Source organism: Myxine glutinosa, unplaced genomic scaffold (assembly GCF_964187855.1).
Source record: "Myxine glutinosa unplaced genomic scaffold, kmMyxGlut1.1 SCAFFOLD_384, whole genome shotgun sequence".
Lineage (NCBI taxonomy): Eukaryota > Metazoa > Chordata > Myxini > Myxiniformes > Myxinidae > Myxine > Myxine glutinosa.
Genome location: NW_027616490.1, coordinates 203,676 through 223,385, shown reverse-complemented (window position 1 = coordinate 223,385; position 19,710 = coordinate 203,676). Strand labels below are relative to the sequence as shown.

Here is a 19,710-nt window from a genome sequence, read left to right as displayed (position 1 = left end):
CGATCGAAAAATGAACGCAGGGATGCATTTTAAAGGTGCAGTGGCACTAACTGAGTTGCCACGAATATGGCCACGAAATTGCCAATATGGCCATCACAAAATATTTTCCTTAATCAATTGGCTCATAGCATAACCAATCTGCAAGTATTTCATCCGAAGATGTATCTCTCAGGAATTTTAATTAAATAAGTCATTTATAAATCAACGAGTTAATTTATTAAATGATTAATCAATAAATCAATATTTTCCTTGACAGCCACATCACTTGGTCAGTGTCATGTCCAAATATCAGCTTCCTTACTCAAAAGGTGCCTGAGTTAATGTAATGTAATTACTGTAATAAGATTACTGCAATTACTGTAATGATTACTGTAATTACTGTAATTACCGGAACTGTAATTACTGTAATTACCTCAGGTAATTACTGTAATGTAATTACTGTAATGTAATAAGAAATGTAATTAATTAAATAAGTACTTCATTAATCGTTAATAATGAAATAATTCCTGAATTCTCATTCGATTCACTTGACATTCGAATGTCCCCAAAACGTTGGAGCAAAACGTTGCAACAACGAAAGTGAAACGTTGTAGCGACGTTGTGGAAACGTTAGCAAAACCCAACATTTGAATGTTCCCAAAACGTTGGAGCAAAACGTTGCAACAACGAAAGTGAAACGTTGTGGCGACGTTGTGGAAACGTTAGCAAAACCCAACATTTGAATGTTCCCAAAACATTCCAACAACAAGTTCCAACAACAAGTTCCAACAGCAAGTTCCAACAACAAGTTCCAACAACAAGTTCCAACAACAAGTTCCAACAAGTTCCAACAACAAGTTCCAACAGCAAGTTCCAACAACAAGTTCCAACAACAAGTTCCAACAACAAGTTCCAACAAGTTCCAACAGCAAGTTCCAACAACAAGTTCCAACAACAAGTTCCAACAGCAAGTTCCAACAACAAGTTCCAACAACAAGTTCCAACAGCAAGTTCCAACAGCAAGTTCCAACAACAAGTTCCAACAACAAGTTCCAACAAGTTCCAACAAGTGCCAACAGCAAGTTCCAACAACAAGTTCCAACAACAAGTTCCAACAAGTTCCAACAGCAAGTTCCAAGTCATTATCACATTGCAATGACCTCTAAACATTCCTAAACCAATATCCCATTAAAAAATCCCATTAAAATCCCATATTTTGTCACCCTTTGCATTGTTGAAAGCAATTAATTCCATAACTTAATATTACCTCTGGTTTATATATACTAGGGCGTGCCCGCACGTACGTCCTCGCCCGTACGTGCTTGCAAAAAACATGCGTGCAAACAACAACAACAAAACTTTGAAACCACGTGGCAGTAACGACCACAGAACCCCCCCTTCTATTTACATGCAATGGTTTGGTCCATTCGCAAAGCCAAAGCGAACGACCACAGAACCCCCCTTCTATTTACATGCAATGGTTCGGTCCATCCGCAGAGCCAAAGCGAACGACCACAGAACCCTCGCCATTAATATCTATTGTAAGCGTGCCAAATCAATAAGTATCAATTTTTTTCTATGAGCCTCGACCAGAGAGTGGTTGCTACTCACAAAACACTCGTCGCTAGCTGTTCCATTGTCTGCCGATTCCCACTCTGCTGTTTTTGTCTTATAATCTCCAAACAAGAACAGTACACATTTCCTGTAATTATCTCTCATAATCAGGATAAATTTGGAACAGCCCTTAAACTAACATCAAGCAGATCAATTTTTATATTTTATGCAATTTTTTTTTTTCTCCATCGCCATCTTTCATCATAATTCTGGACCGGCATGAGGGGGGGTTGTCTGTCATGAATTTATAGGCATGGCGGGAAAACTGAAAAAAAATTATTTATTTAAAACGGGTGTACACGATTGTACACGTGTACGGACGGACCTTACCGAACCGGCAAACAAGTCGCTTCATGCACATCAGTGGTGCGTTTCTTCGTGGCGCGTGTCAGAAGAATTACACAGCGCAGGAAAAATACGTATTTACAGAAATCGTTAAAAAAAAAAAAAAAAAAAACTCGGATAATCGCTAAAATCGTTGTGGCCGGTGTACCATATTGGAAATATATATATATATAAATATAATTCCGTTTCCCGGTTCCCTGTCGCTCGCCGAGCGCCGAGCAAGTCAAGTGCTTCGAACAAGTGTAAAAAAAAAAAAGTAGTACTTTATACGTGTGCGGGTGGGTAAACGAGTGTACCGGCCTTACACGTCCTGGAAGCAAGCGGTCGCAAGGTGCACACTTGCTCCGTTTGCTTCCAGGTCACAGTAAGGCCCTTTAATAACCAGCGCAAAAATACGTATTTACAGAAATCATTTAGAAAAAAAACGAATAAATTGCTACAGTCATTTATCGAAATCCCATTCGTGATGGCTCACGCCACCTATATCGCGGCATCGGTGCGCAAAGAAGCCCCAGACCACCTGCTCCCCCATGTATGTACACATAACTTCCAAGTTCGTAAATCATATTGGACTAAACAAGACACACTCACCTTTTACTTGCTTGTACAATTGATTTCAGCGGTGCCTCCATATTGTGGTAGAATTTTGTGTATGACTCACAGGACTCCAATGACCGGACTCAGGTTTACAAAAGGTCTGGTTTATTATTCACTTCATTCCATTTACCAAATAATACCGCATTATTCAATGGCTGAGATTAACTCTTTTCCATGGTCCTTTTCGTTCGGCTGATGTTCTTCCGCAGCGCCGTACTCGTTCATTCCATCGTTCCGTCGGGCAGGGCTTCTGAGGACAAGTCTACCTTACTCAACGTTTTCTCTCGCTTATATCGCCAAACTGGACTTAATCTCCTCTCCGCTAATGTCCCGAGGTCATGCATCGCACCGAGTCCTGGCATCAGCTCGCTCCCCTCCTGCTGTGATTTCCATTTACACAGCAGGGGGGGGGAGCTCTAGCCTGGGGCCTTGACCAGGTGTTTCAAGAGATTACATTGTTCATACACATTTTGACACTCATTTACAAACTCGTCTTTAACAGAGTTTGCATGTAAAATGTATCTGCTTTGTTACCAGGTTAATTAATAAGTTACCAGGGCCAATCAATATGTTACACTGAGTTACACTTCCACAGGGTCTTTATTCAAAATCTCTCTGGCCACAACGCCATTATCAACTGCCTGGCCATCAACTCTGATGGTGTTCTTGTGTCAGGAGGTACAAATCACCACATATGCCTGATTTGAGAAATATTTGATGCATCATGGCTGTCATCTTTTCAGTTTGGCTATCATCTACGTACTTGACATTCCCATCTGAGCTTCCTTATATTATGTGCAGTGCATATGTTAGAAATATACTCTGCTTGCAGTCTGGGGCTATTTTAGGTCCAACTTTTATTTGAGCATAGAAAATGCAGGAAACCTTTTTATAACTCAACTGGACTATGTCCAGCTGAGTTTTTGTCGACACCCAGTGTCCGTCGTCCGTCTGTCGTCTGTAAACAATTCTACGTCTACGCTCAAAAAGTCACTAATATTGATGAAGTTTGATGAAACTTGTTATGCAGCATCTTTAAGACAAACTAGTTTGGGATTGCATTTGGGCGTTGCACGCCCAAAGATGGGCGTGGCAGGGCGGCCATATTGAAAAATCAATTTTTGTCATATATTTTTAGCACATATAAACTATATAGTTTGTGGTTCTATTTTTTTTTTTTTTTTTTTTTTTGTATACAATATCGAGGCTCGTGAAAGAGCGAACATTAATCACACAGAAAGACAAACCGACACATAAAACATATAACATCGGGAGCGGTAGACAAGATGGGGAGAGAGGGGGAAGGACACAAACACAACATTTGAGAGCAGGGACCGAGACATGGAGACATCGAGAGATCTGAGAGAGGGTGAGGGCTTTGGGGGGGGGGGGGCATGGGAAGGGGGCGGTGGGAGAGGTATAAAACATATGGACACTGCCAGGACTTCCAGGAAAGAAGTTGGAATTTCAAACAAGGTGGATCTGGGGTGAATTAGCGGGGGTAGAAAAGATCAAGGTTTTGGATGGGGGAAGATAAGAGATGGTGGTGAACAGCTGTTTTAAAGACCTGGAGGGAGGAGTGGGATTGAAGGGAGTGAGGGAGTTTGTTCCAGAGGCGGGAGAAAAGAGAAATGAAAGAGTGAAGGTGAGCAGAGAGCCGAGATTTCGGCAGTTTAACCATCAGAGGGTTGCTGGCAGATCTTGTGCGACCTGTAGGAATATTTGGGGGACAGAGCACAGAGAGAGCTGGGGGAGCAAGGCCGGAGAGGAGTCGGTAGAAGACAGAAAGACCACCTACCTGCCTGCGGTGAATGAGTGAAAGGCCCTCAGAGATAGCTTCATCGCGGGAGATTCCAATAATTCTGAAAGCTTTGGTTTCAACAGCGTGAAGCCGAGCTAGGTGTGAGGCAGGAGCACCGGCCCATAGGGGAGAACAGTATTCCATTGAGCTGCGGATGAAAGCCTTGTATGTGGTGAGGAGCTCAGGTGTGCCGAGGATTATGCATATTCTAACCATATTGATATAGACCAGTTGAGTTCAGGTTCCCTGGAACCTCTAGTTTATGATGAGGGACTGACAGAACCAGGGATTTATTTTTTTTCCATCATAGCTTGAGAGTAAAAAAAAAAAAAAGTTTGGATAGAAGCAGGGCAGGGGTTTTTCACACAACATTGTCAATACAGTAAGTCCTCGCTTAACATCATCCCGGATAACATTGTTTTGTTATTAAGTCGCTGATCTACTAGAGAACATACTTGTTTGAAGTTGTTCACCGTTCCATTAAAAAGTCATTTTACCTCTAAGTACCAAACTAATGCTTTTCCTCGTTTTAAAGCTGCAGTATAAACCAGAGATTCTTAACCGCCGGTCCGCGGACTGCTACCAGTCTGTGAAGTAATGCCATAAAAAATAATTAAAGGGAGGCGCAAAGCGCCTCTCCCTTTATATAAGGGATCGTTTCTCTGTATGCAGCTTCAACATGGGGACTGAAAATACGTTTCTCGGTTTCTACGAGACGAAATCGGCTGCAAATTTCAGAAGTAAATTATTTGTACATCGAGGTAATATGTTCCAAATTTCAGCACCGTCCGTTTCCACATTCTTGAGTTGTATTTATAAAACCCTCAAAATCACGTTGGTGTCTGTCAAATCCGTCCGTCCGCCCAAAATGTGTTGGCGCTTATATCTCAAGGGCTATACATTGAAACTAGATGAAACTTGGAATATACATCGGCTAATAGAACTAGTTAATGGCTTTTGAGACGAATTCCACCAAAGTGCTATAGTTTTTGCTTTAAAATTAAGTATATATAAATATATATACATAAATAAATATCTAAAAATATATACATACACTACTCACAATAAGTTAGGGATATTGGCAGGTTCTTCAGTGTGGTTGATTTTGTGTATTAATTTTGTTGAAAAAAGTTGTTGATCCTCATACTATGGTTATTAATTAGTGTGAAAAAACACAGCATTCTTCATTTCAATACCCTTCACCCTAACCCCGATAAAAAATAAAATAAACTCACTCCCACAATATCCCGAACTTATTGTGAGTAGTGTACTTTATAATTCTTCAAAATGTTATTACCCAAATCCAACGTGCGATTGTGCAACGTTGCAACGTGCAACGTCCAATTGGTCTAATGGATAAGGCATCAGACTCCCAAGTTGGGGAGTGAAGGTTCGAGTCCCATCTGGGTTGAATTATTTTTACTTTAAAAAATATTTTATAGTCTTGAATAATTATATCAAAGAGGGGCACAAAGTAACCTTCCCTTTATATGGGACGGTTTCTCTGTATGCAACTTGAGCATGGGGACTGAAAATTCGTTTGTTAGCTTCTACTGGTATATTATATATATACAGTCATGTGAAAAAGTAAGTACACCCCATGTAAAGTTTTCACTTTTTCAACATATTTCAACATACAGCTATTTGATCTTCATTTCAACAATATTGATAGATAAAGGTGAAATAATATAACAAATATCATGAAACATTTACATTTTGTAGTCCATTGTAGAATTTAAACAAACATAAATGCAAATTTCGCATGTGGAAAAAGTAAGTACACCCCCACATTTATCACTACTTCAAATACCTAAAATTAGAATCAGGTGCACCAGCTCAGGTGCAAATGATTAGAACATCGTTAGAGAGGATCTTGGAGGAACCTGTCTTATTTAAACCTCAGACATTTAGTTTGGTTTACTCTTTGTTGTTGAAGTGTGCGGCGTCACCATGCCTAGTTCAAAAGAGCTCTCTCAGGCCTTCAGAAAGAAGGTTGTAGATGCCTACGAGTCTGGGAAGGGATTTAAAAAGATCTCCAAACAATTTGAAATGAATCATTCGACTGTCCGGAAGATCATCTACAAGTGGAGAAGATTCCAAACAACTGCCAACTTGTTCAGGCCAGGCCGCCCCAGCAAGTTCAGCCCGAGAGCAGACCGCAAGATGCTGAAAGACGTCTCTAAGAACCCCCAGAATGTCATCACGGGACCTACAGGTAGCTCTTGCCACTGTTGATGTCGAAGTGCACGAGTCTACCATTAGAAAGCGGCTGCACAAAATTGATCTACATGGGAGGTGTGCCAGGAGGAAACCTTTACTGTCCAGAAAGAACATCAGGGCAAGACTAAAGTTTGCCAATGAACACCCAGGCAAAGACCAGCGTTTCTGGAACAATGTGCTCTGGACAGATGAGTCAAAGGTAGAGCTATTTCGCTACAGTACCAGAAGACATGTTTGGCGAAAACCAAAGACAGCATTTGACCACAAGAACCTGATACCAACTGTAAAGCATGGTGGTGAAATATTATGGTTTGGGGCCGCTTTACTGCATCAGGGCCTGGGCAGCTCATCATCTTATAATCCACTATGAATTCTTCATTGTACCAGAGGGTGCTTGAGGATAATGTGAGGCCATCTTTCGGAAATTTGAAGCTCAACCGAGGGTGGACCTTGCAACATGACAATGACCCTAAACATACCAGTAAATCCACCAAGGAATGGCTGAAAAGAAAGAAATGGAGGGTTCTGGAATGGCCAAGTCAAAGCCCGGATCTAAATCCCATCGAGATGTTGTGGGGGGATTTGAAACGAGCTGTGCATACAAGAAACCCCTCAAATGTTGCACAGCTGAAAGAATTCTGCATGGAGGAGTGGGCAAAAATTTCTCAGTCGATGTCAGAGACTGGTAGACAGTTATAAGAAATGCCTACTTGAGGTCGTTTCTGCCAAAGGGGGCAATACCACCTATTAGAGCCAAGGGTGTACTTACTTTTTCCACATGCAAAATTTGCATTTGTATTTATTTAAATAATACAATGGACTACAAAATGTAAATGTTTTATGATATTTGTTATATTATATCACCTTTATCTGTCATTATTGTTGAAATGAAGATCAAATAGCTGTATGTTGAAATATGTTGAAAAAGTCAAAACTTTACATGGGGTGTACTTACTTTTTTACGTGACTATAAATATACATATATACACACTTTATACTCCTTTAAAATATATATGTTTTAAATTCTGACATGCTGGCTCAATGGCCTAATGGATAAAGCTTCAGGCTGTGGTGCCCACAGTCCCAAAAGCAAGTGCCCGACTTGCGACTTCTCCCCCCATCCCCTCCCCTTCAATTATTGGCCCCATTGCAGCCAAACAGCTCCTTAGCTGTCATCCCGCCAGGAAGGTCTCCAAACCAGGCTCCTTCGGCCTCAGGCTCTCATAGCCTCAGGGTCGCCAGAGGTCTCCATACCTCGAGGCGCCAAACAAGACCTCCTGCCGACGGGTTTTTCCAATTTCCAGACACCACCGGCTGCCTGGGGCAAATTACCTCGGATTGGGGGGAGGGGAGAGGGGGGGCACAGTCACCACTTCACCAGAGCTTGATCCGTACCTGCGGACACACACACCTTCCCCACCCACAAAGTCCACAATGACACTTCCTCCCCCGCTGCCGTTCAATTCTCAACACTGCAAAGCTGTCATGCCATAAAGATGGTATTTGTTGGTATACTGCCATGGCCTGCTTACATGTGAAATCCCAATTCACATTTCAATCACATCAACCACAATTCAATTTCCATTCTCACAAGAACACAAAAACACAAAACTTTTTACACATAAACAAATGCCACCCACAAGACACTTTATGGCACACTCCGATCCGACCACCGGCCATGCCGTCACGCTAACCCGGCTCCATTCCAAATTACTCATGTCCTAATTTCTGAGCAAGTACCGAAACCCTGGGACAGAAAACAGCAAGGCCTCTTACCTTAAGTGCAGGTAGTCGCAGGTTGGTCGGGTCCAAGAGTGTCATCCACCCCGCCACATTCCACATTTATCCCATGGGGCCAATCGATTTCCCCAAATTTCCTTTTCTCTGCTGTACTAGCAAGCATGTGGATCCGCCTCCTCCTGTGACCTTTGCTATACTTCTACCCTTGGCTACGACAGCTCTGCCCCTCTACCGTGCAAGGGCTATCGGGTAGGTTGAGCAGCTGAAACGCCAACATGGCCCACGAGTGTCCATAAGGGTGTGACCTACCATTCATCCTTTGGCCCCCCTGCGAGGACCACGGCTCCACTAGCTCAGACTGGCCAATGCGGTGAACACCTGCTGCCAACTCCGTCATTTCCAAGGCCTCGGACCTGGGGGGCACGGTCGCAGTGCGTGGCATCCACTTCACGTCCCCTGCACCTCATATCGCCCAGTCCACCCACATGCAGCCCCCAGTGCTCACCCACATATGATCATGCCCAAAGTGTCGTCGACAGTCATGCTCCACCAGGAGACTCAATCCCAGAAGACGTGGCCGCACACCTCCGCCACCCATGCCACCACGTTGACCCCTAGACTGCCCAACTCCATCCCTACAACCCCGCGTCCTAATATTGGCGCCTTCGCTGCCATAGCCAGTTGAAGGCTGGATCAATAATATTAACCTATCAAGCTTAACCTATCAATTATTTTTTTCCCAGCCTCCAACACTTTGGTCCAACCCACCTGGATCAATAATAGTGTCACTGGCCCAGTGTCCACCATGGCTTTACAAAATTCCCCTTGATCTTTGCATCTAACCCACAGATTACCCATGCCAATTTTCCCACATTTCACTATTTTTACCAAAGAAGGGAGCTTCTCCATCCACTTGCCAGCCGAGCATGGCCCAGTATGCGTGGCTCGTTCCAATTTCCCGATCAGTCAATCCCAGTGCTCTTCCCAAACCGAGTCCCCAAATCACAACAGATCATCTGTGGAAGATCATGCTCTTACAATCGTGTTCCACAGATGCTCCAATGGTTGTCCGATGGGTATAATTATCCATCCCTGTCCATGTGGTTCGACCCGCGTCCACAGACAAGCACAGCATGGCAGGTCATCACATGCTGGCTGTCTCAGGGGGAGGCTGTCAGGCCGCATGCCAGGGCGTTCACCACATCAGGCCTTTGTTGGCCGTCTGTGGTGCCGCCACCAAAGCGCAACCTGCAACACCTCCCCCTTGTGGTCCTCATGATACACCATGCCAGGTGCCTGTGAGAAACCACCTCAGACCCCCCCCCCCCTCCTCAGACCCCCTCCAAAGGTCTCAACCCCCTCCAAGGTCCGGCGACCCTGTCAGCTCGAGACACTCGCTCGGGCCGCTCCCCGATGGACAAGGGACGCCACACTCCACCAGACTCCCCGTGGGGCCCGGTTCATACCACAACACCCCACATCCAAACCCTGCCAGCACAGCCCCCCAGCTGGTTGGCATCATCCAATTTTGAAAGGGGCAAATTTTCCATGAGGCCGGCCCCAATGACCTCTCCTGGTCTGAATTCCGCAGCCAAGATGGCCCCACCACAGTGTGACCAACTCCCACCATGGCTGCTCCAAATCAAATTCCCATTTAAATTTAATTTAAAAAATGTTGGCCTCGTGTGCCCAACCACAGCTGCTGGTTACAACCCCTTCTTCAGGTTTTTCTTCCCATCCCTGCAGCTGCTCCAAATTCACTAAGGGGATCGCTTTTTCCGAGGCTCTATCTCCCGACTCCTCCATGTCTGAGTCCAGCTTGGGGTCAAAACACCTCCCCAGCTCTGTATTCAATTTCAGAGCCTCAAGTGCCCAATCGTGGTTCGTGGTGAGGGTCCCCTCGGTCACTTTAATCTCGTCCTGGGGCTATTTGAACGACCGACTTGCCTCATCTCCCAGACCCTGTTGGACCCGAGCAATCTCCTCCCCGACGATACAGTCCAAGGTGCTCGGCCGCTCCTGTGTCAAATCATTCTCATCATCAATCAATTGTGGCCCGAACAGGTCTTTATCTGCAAACACCCGCTCTTGTTCTGTTATACGGGCTTCCAATATTTTAAACTCTTACTCCAAACCACCATCCTGGTGATGCACAAATTCCAATTCCTCCCCCTGCTGGTGCATTCTGGCATCCACGCAGATCCGACAGCCTCCAGGTCCTCATTTAACAAACATTCCCTATTTACTGCCGAACATTCCTTCTTTACTTCCGAACATTCACCCTCTCCTGTGCCCCCAACTTTATCAGCCTGGGTTTCACCCACTTACATTTTCAATGCCATCTCTTCCCCCGCTACTTTGTCAATTCGTTCCCCCAGTTCTTGTGTTCTTTCCTCAATTTTTTCTTCTCATTGTTCATTCATCTCCCTTATTTAATTCCCTTGTTCACTCATTCCTTTGTTCATTCCCTCTATCTTTCCCTCCAATCCATCACTTTTATTTTCCATTCGTTCATTTATTCCCTCAATTTTGTTTTCCATTCCATGAATTTGTCCCTTCAATTCCCCTTTCATTCCATTAATTCCCCCCTTTTAATTCATTTGTTTGGGTATTCATTTTGTTTTCCATTCCCTTCAATTGTTCCATTAACATTTATAACCAGACCTGGTCGGGCATCGCACCTGTTCCCATTGTCCCCTGCTTCCTCATAGGGGGGGGGGAGTGGACTAACACTCGGAACGGGGGAGGTTCCAACGCTACCCTCAAATCCTTCTATCCCCGGCTCACTTCCACGCCCCGCAGAGCCCTCCATCCGCTCGGGCGATGTCGTTTACGTCCACCATTACGTGCCATCCCGTGCATGTGTACTTTACCTCAGAGAAAAATAAAATTTAAATTTTGTAATGCGCTGTCTTGCGCTCTTCCTGACACCAATCAACTACACTATTTGGACACCCCGGTGACTCTGATTACCTCCCCCTCGATGAGAGAAAGACAACTGTTAAAAATGTTGATTCCAAAAGCTGAGCGCAATTTTTCCCCCAGCGGGTGTCGAACTCGCAACCCTCGGACACCGAGTGTCAGCCGGGTCCGAATCCCAAACTCCTGATACCAGTTTTTGCTGGTGTCAGAAAGTTCGTATCCCACTCCTCGGCACCAGTTGTCATGTTCACCGGGATTAACACCCCTGGGTGACGGATGGCCAACCGAGCTTTAACTCTGAGGCGTATACTCAACTATGGCGGTAGTGACATGTGCGGGGGGGGGGGGGGGGGGAGGGAGGGGGTTATTGGAGGGCAGCGAGAGCTTACCTGTACGGACGGACGCGATGCTGGTTTTCCGAACCACATACAAATAAACGGACAAGACAAGGAATGCAAAATGTAACAAATAATGATTTAATGGAAGTGATGCTAGGATAACAAAGAATGTACGGTAAAACTGAAATTGCTATATTGAGGATCCTCCATCAGACACAATTACACACAAGGGGATGATAAAATAACGAAAGTAAAAATGTGTGTAATGTTAGCTGGGACTCAGCTCTGGTCTCCTTGACCGACCGGGGTCGTCAAAGGTGCCGCGTCCCTGCGTGGGAAAACACGCATTGGCGCGAAGTCACGTTCACCACCAACGCGAAGTGAACAGGCCCGGGCTCCTCCCACGTCCTTCTCGCTCGGTTGCACCGAGCTCCGACCGTCCCGAACTTCCCAGGTGCACACGGCACTAAACATCATTTTCACCATCATCAACCTTTCACTCACTCAAGTCACACTCACCACACTGTCAAACAAACTCCTGAGAAAACAGGACACCAACACCATTCACGCCTTCTGGGCACCCTTGCCACACAAACTTGTATTTCCGTCCCTGCCTACCCTTCACCATTCTCACACCACTTCCTTCCATCTCGTCTCCTGCACACAACATATGTCCACTCTTCTTCTGACCAATACTTCCACCACTTCTCCTGATCTCCCTGTCATTGGCCCTACATTCCATGTCCCAAACCTAAGAAACCGATCTCCACGTCGGGCATCAGACGTTTCGTCGTCATAAATGGAGTGATTTCCACCCTTGCTTCGATCGGGTTCCCCACCTTGAGTTTTGACGAGAGGGAGTGGTGTCCCCCACGGGGTACTTCGGGCTGTACCCTGCCCATATGTAGTTGTAATTGTCATGGTTCTCTTTTTTGAGGCAATGTTTTTATGGCCGGATGCCCTTCCTGACGCCAACCCTTTTAGTCGCCTCTTACGACACGTATGGATACGGTGTAGCTATTCTAAACCGGGGTACACACCGGGACCGGGGTACACACCGGGATGGCCGAATGCACGGTGCGAAATAGCATAGCCCAAATAAGTTACAACCGGCTGTACCAACTGAAGCTTTTCTCGTCCCACCTTGTGGCCCTTTGCGGCCAAAGCTTTTAGCAAGTTCCACAAATCCTCCTCACAGGCTGCTTTGGAGGGGGAACAAATCAACAAATCATCAATGTATTGCAACAACACTGATCTCCCCCCCCCCTCCCCCCTCCCTTTAGTTCCACGTCCTCTCGGTCTCGGTGCAATGCTCGGGAAAATAGGGTGAGACTATCAGCGAACCCTTGGGGCAACACAGTCCAGGTGTACTGGCGACCCTTGAAGGTGAAGGCAAACAAATGCTGTGACTCAGGTGCGATAGGCACAGAGAAAAATGCAGAACACAGATCAATGACAGTAAAATGTGTCGCATCCGGTGGGATGGATGTCATGAGGACCTCCGCATTTGGTACTACAGGGTGTATGCTCTGTCTCCCTTTGTTTACCTCCCTCAGGTCCTGGACAAATCTCCATTTGTTTTTCTTCGGCTTTCTTACCGGCAGCGTGTTACATTGGCTGTTACTTTCTACAATTATTTTCTGCTTTACCAGGGACTGAATTACTGGCGCAACACCCACATCGGCCTCATGTCGTAATGTATACTGCCTCACCCATGGGAGGGGCACCCCAGGTTTCACTGGTGTTACCAAAGGTTCAGCGTCTCAAATTCAGCCAACGTCATTATCATGTTTAGTCCACAAATCCGCCAGAACGTCCTTCAAAATGTTATCTGATTCTCCCGGGGCCTTGGATACCTCCCTCACAACATGGGAGCCCTTAGGGGGCAAGTCTACCTCTTCGAATTCCCATTGCTCCGTTTATAGCAGGGTGTCGATTACAAGCCCTTCCCCATTCCCGAGCGTCCTTACAACCCAGTGGCCCACTAGTCGAGAGGCGGTGGTCGGGGCCCGTCGTAAGCTTCCCATCATCCAGCTTACGCTGTCCGGTGGCCACCCTTTTGCAGTAGTGACAGTGACATGAGCCTCTACTCCTTCGGGGTATCGGGATTGCGTATGTTGATCCGGTGTCAGGCTTACTTCGACTCCCATTCCCTTGCTGCCAATCCACACTCGCGATAGATGCACGTTCAAGGTTTTACCCAGCGAGTCCTCAACCAATTCCCGGTATTTCTTGTCGTCCCCCTTAGCGTCGTGGTAGGCCGTGCAGTGGGGTGGGTCGTATCTTACGCTGGTCGTGATTCGATTCTCCTGTAACCAGTCCCGCAGTTCCTTACCTTCGGAACACACCGTATCTATAATGTGTATCAAATTTGTCAAAGCCCCTTTGCCTAGCCACCACCAATATACAGTAGGGCCAGCGTGGGACAATGCTGCCCATCAACAGATCACGTTTAGATTCTGCAACATCTACGAAAACTCCCTGCTCTGTACATGAAATTTGGCAACCTAATCGACAAAGTAAATCCCGTCCTAACAAATTAGTTGGGGCGGTGGTGGTCATTCTGAAAGCATGCTTAGCTTCTAGCGGGCCGCAGACCACTCTCACCTCTTCCGAAATTGGGAGTGCTTGGGGTAAGCCCGAGACGCCCATAATTTGGACGTTCTTATGTGTGGGGCGCAAGGATGGCAATTGTCCCTCATTAATAGTACTACGGTTTGCCCCCGGTGTCCACAAGGAACTCTATCTGTCGTCCGTCCACGTCCAGAGTTAAGGTCGGCTCCTCTGTAGGCGACATGGTCAAAAGGGGACATTCTCTAGGTGACCAGTCCTCATCCCGTCAATAGGCCGCATGGTTGCCCTGTGGAGGGGGGTCCACGGGGCCCCTTGCGGAACTTTCGGCAGTCGCGTTTCCAATGTCCCATCTGTCCACAGTGGAAGCACGCCCCCCCCCAGAATCGGCGGGGCTGAGGGTGCGGGGTGTCCGCCGTTGTTACGTGGTCCCTGTCGTCTCGGTCGTCTAGCTGGCTGCTGGTCCAGTTGTCTCCATTATTGCGGCCAGGGTGGTCCCCGTTGTCCCTTTGTCTGCATATTGACTTGTCTATTATCATTGTCGTCAAAGTCATGTTCGTCATCATAGTCCCAATTACCTTGGGGAGTTGCCCTAACGTTCCAGTTCTGGGCATGCCCACAGTCTCGATTTCCCCATTTATGGTTGAGTTGGGCCTGTCGTTCCTGTACCAACATTTGCAGTATGTCATCCTTCACATCAGCTTTCTTCTCATCACAGTCACTACACTGGTCAGCTGCTTCGCATAATTCGTTGGTTGGGGTATTCCTCCACCCAAGTTTAACTAATTGGATGCGCTTCTTTATTGCGGGCCTCATTCCTTCCACTCGGAAGTTGTTCAAAACAGGTAGCTAGCTGGGGAAACCCTCCCCATTTTATCAATGCTCTTTCCAATCTTTCCCTCCAGTCTGCTGCTGCTTCGCCTTGCTTTTGTTTTAGGGCGAATATTTTATTCCAATCGGGCCCCGCGGCTGGCATTAAAGCGGCTCGTACTCCAGCCATCAGCTGGGTGATCCGAGTATTCCATGGGTCTCCCACTAGGGGTGTGTTTGGTTCCTCATTTGGCCAGTGTCCGTGTGCCTGTTCCCACACCCGCAAGGGCAGTGTAGCTTTTCCCATAAGGCAGACGTCTCGCCAATCTGCCTGCCAATTTTGTATCCACATTAGCATACATTCGGACACTTGATGGGGCTGATCTTTTATCAAGGTTTTTACCCGTTCTTCCATAGCAGTCAAATCGGATTCCCTCCAAGGTACTCTAGTTGTAACAGCTCGTTCATTCCCTTCACATCCCCGTACGCCTATGGTTTTAACAGGGAACATTCCTGTCATAGTCTGTGGGATCCCATTCCCTGTAAGCCCTGCCAGTGAGGGGTATAGTCCCTCCTGCCATATAGGTGGCGGGAACCCTGGAATGTCCGTCCCCTCATCTTCCATCGTAGCACCTTGTCCTCTGAACGGGTTACCCGGGCTATGGTAGTCCTCGGGCACGGCGAGTTGGATTGAAGTGACCCCTTCCGTTTCTAACGCTTGGGCAGGATTCCACCATCCGTTCTGAATGTACCGTGGAACGACCCACTTCCCCTGTTTCTTGTCCCACTGAGGGGCTGGTGTCCCGTCTTTATGGGGTCCGGGAGTTGGCAACAGAGATGGGGACAGGGAAGGTGGTGCCTGGAGCCCAGGGACAGGATCCTAACCCGAACAACTCAAGATTTAACTCTCAAACCTGTCTCCCTCTTCAAAATCGTAGTGGTGTCTGGTCAAATCTGCTTCTGGTGTTTGAGGTAAGGGAGGGTATGGAGGGGGAACAAACGGCTACACAGCAAACTCTGCACGTGAAAAAACTGAATGCCTCAACTCTGTTTGGCGCAAAATCTTGTGTCCCAAACCCGTCTCTCTCTGTACCCAGTCGTACCCAGCTGCTCCTGGACTCTGTGTCCTTCTCTCCTGACAAGGTGGAGAAGTTTCTGTCAATCCTCGACTGATTCTGCAACTGGACCAGACGGCATCAGCCCACGGGTCCTAAAATCCTGTTCTTCCGCTCTTTCACTCCCTCTCTCTGTTCTCTTCACCCTCTCTTTTGCTCAAGGTCATCTGCCATCTGCTTTGAAATCAGCCAACATTACCGCCTTACACAAAAAGGTGCAAAAACAGATCCTTGCACCAATCAGCCTGCTCCCAATTATCAGCAAAGGCATGGAATCAATCATTGCTTCGGATATCAAATCCTTCCTCTTCTCCAATGGCTTGATCTCTGATCATAAATTTGGTTTCAGACCAGGTCACTCTACTCTAGACATGTTGCTTCTGCTCTCTCAACGATGGATTGAAGTCCTCAATGTCAAACAGGAAATCAGAGCTGTCTCCCTTGATATATCACGTGCCTTTGATACGGTCTGGCACCCCGCTCTGCTCACCAAACTCTCCTCTTATGGTATCCATGGAAAATCTCCACGCATGGCTTGCGGACTTCCTCTATGGTCGTAGTCAACAGTCAATGTGTGGCCCTGAATGGATTTCTCTCATCTCCCCTTCCTGTTCAGGCTGGAGTTCCCCAAGGCAGTGTTCTGGGCCCTGTGCTTTTTCTGGTCTTCATCAATGATCTCTCCGACTCTGGAAAATCCCCTCTATCTCTTTGCTGATGACTCCACTCTCTGCTGCTCCATGCCTCATCCCTCAGATCGGTAGTCTGCAGCCTCCTCTCTCTCTGCAGGCCTGGACCAAATCACAGACTGGTCAAACAAGTGGAACATGTCTTTCAATCCTGACAAATCTCGCATTCTCACTATGTCTCTCTGAAAAGACCATCTGGACAACCCTCTCATCTACTTTCTCAACAATCCTCTCCAAGAAGTTCTGTCACTCAAGCTCTTGGATCTCACTATCTACCATGATCTTTCCTGGGAAAACCACATTTCCAAGCTGGCCTTCAAAGCCAGTCGCTGACTGGGTATCGTCCGTCATGTGAAGTTCTTCCTTGGTACACCTAAGCTTTGCATACTGAATCGAGGCTCGTGAAAGAGCTAACATTTATTTCACAAACAAATCAACCAGACAAACAAAATATATAAAAAGAGGGAGCGGAAGACAAGATGGGGAGAGAAGGGGAAGCACACAAACATAACATTTGAGAGCAGGGAGATGTGTGGGAGGGAGAGGGCTTGGGGGGAGGAGGCGTGGGAAGGGGGGGGGGGGGTGGGAGAAGTATAAAACACAAAGACACCAAGGACTTCCAGGACAGAAGTTGGTATTTCAAAAAAGTGGATTTGGGGTGAAATTAGCGGGGGTAGAAAAGATCAAGGTTTTGGATGGGGGAAGATAAGAGATGGTGGTGAACAGCTGTTTTAAAGACCTGGAGGGTGGAGTGGGATTGAAGAGAGTGAGGGAGTTTGTTCCAGAGGCGGGAGAAAAGAGGAATGAAGGAGTGAAGGTGAGCAGAGAGTCTTGATTTTGGCAGTTTAACCATAAGAGGGTTGCAGGCAGATCTTGTGTGACCTGTAGGAATATTTGGGGGACAGAGCCCAGAGAGAGCTGGGGGGGGGGGGGGGAAGGCCAGAGAGGAGTCGGTAGAAGACGGAAAGACCACCAAACCTGCCTGCGGTGAGTGAGTGAAAGGCCCTTGGAGTTAGCTTCATCGCGGGAGATTCCAATGATTCTGAACGCTTTGGTTTCAACATCGTGAAGACGAGCTAGGTGTGAGGCAGGAGCACCAGCCCAGAGGGGAGAGCAGTGTGAGCTGCTCATCACATACAAGGCTTTCATCCGCAGCTCAATGGAATACTGCCCTGACCATGAATACTCCATGACCCCATGGCCAAGGCATACCGTCCATCAAGACTGTCCTATTGGCATATACATGCACCTCAACCCAAAGGCTGAAGCACATGGTCAATCAAAACACACATGCATCCTGACCCCGAAGGGCCAGAATGCAGGGTCATACAATTGGACCCCTCCTCCAGAGGAGTGAGTCCCCATCACTTCAACACAGTTCCGTGCCTCTTATGAGGCACCTTTTTATAATAAAAAAGGTAAAAAATCAAACATTTAAACAGCCTTGGACGTGCGCCTTGACCCATGGCCAAGGCACACCATCTATCAAGGCTGTCCCATTAGCATACACATGCACCTCAACCCAAGGGCTGAAGCACATGGTCAATCAAAACACATGTATCCTGGCCCCGAAGGGCCAGAATGCATGGTCATACAATTCGACCCCTCCTCCATAGGAGTGAGTTCCCATGACTTCAACACCATGCCGTCCCGACGAGGGCTTATTTACCTCTTATGAGGCTGCCTTTTTTCGAATAAAAAAAGGTTAAAAAATCAAACATTTAAACAGCCTTGGACGTGCACCCTGACCCCATGGCCAAGGCACACCATCTATCAAGGCTGTCCCATTAGCATACATGTGCACCTCAATGCAAAGGCTGAAGCACATGGTCAATCAAAACACATGCATCCTGACCCCAAAGGGCCAGAATACATGGTCCATACAATGGACCCCTCCTCCATAGGAGTGAGTCCCCATGACTTCAACACCATGCCATTCCGACGAGGGCTTATTTACCGCTTATGAGGCCAGCAGTAAAGGCCTGCCTTTTTTAAATAAAAAAGGTAAAAAATCAAACATTTAAACAGCCTTGGACGTGCACCTTGACCCACGGCCATGGCACAACGTCTATCAAGGCTGTCCCATTGGCATACACATGCACCTCAACCCTCTATTGAACAGACCACAGCAAATCCTGAGTGGACAAATCTTGTGTTGGAAAAAAACCCAACAGGTCTAACCGCTGCTGCAACCCAAAGGCTGAAGCACATGGTCATTCAAACACATGCATCCTGACCCCGAAGGGCCACAATGCATGGTCATACAATTGGACCCCTCCTCCATAGGAGTGAGTCCCCATGACTTCAACACCATGCCGTGCCAACGAGGGCCTATTTACCTGTTTTGGGGCCACAGGGAAGCCCTGCCTTTTTTACTATGAAAAAAGGTAAAAAGTCAAACATTTGAACAGCCTTGGACGTGCACCTTGACCCCATGGTCAAGGCACAACGTCAACAAGGCTGTCCCCATAACAATACACATGCGCCTCAACCCCGAGGGGGAAGCGCATGGTCATTCAAACGCATGCATCATGCCCCCCCGAAGGGCCACAATGCATGGTCATACAGTTGGGACCACTCCTCTTAATAGGAGTGAGACCCCTTAATCCACCGGCAGGGCATTACTCCTGCCAGGTCCGATTTGCATGCAGTTTTATTTACCTGTATTGGGGGCCACAGGGAAGCCCTGCCTTTTTTACTATGAAAAAAGGTAAAAAGTCAAACATTTGAACAGCCTTGGACGTGCACCTTGACCCCATGGTCAAGGCACAACGTCAACAAGGCTGTCCCCATAACAATACACATGCGCCTCAACCCCGAGAGGGAAGCGCATGGTCATTCAAACGCATGCATCATGCCCCCCGAAGGGCCACAATGCATGGTCATACAGTTGGGACCACTCCTCTTAATAGGAGTGAGACCCCTTAATCCACCGGCAGGGTATTACTCCTGCCAGGTCCGATTTGCATGCA

At 47.0% G+C, this 19,710-nt stretch overlaps 1 protein-coding gene across 1 annotated transcript in view; it reads left to right on the top strand.

The window, feature by feature from the left end:
• The first annotated feature begins 3,135 nt into the window (after nt 1-3,135).
• LOC137412085 (pleiotropic regulator 1-like) overlaps nt 3,136-19,710 on the top strand; it is a 52,276-nt gene continuing 35,701 nt past the window's right edge. The window contains exon 1 of the mRNA XM_078768758.1: nt 3,136-3,213. The gene's annotated coding sequence lies outside the window, so the exon portion shown is untranslated. The remainder of the gene's footprint in view (nt 3,214-19,710) is intronic.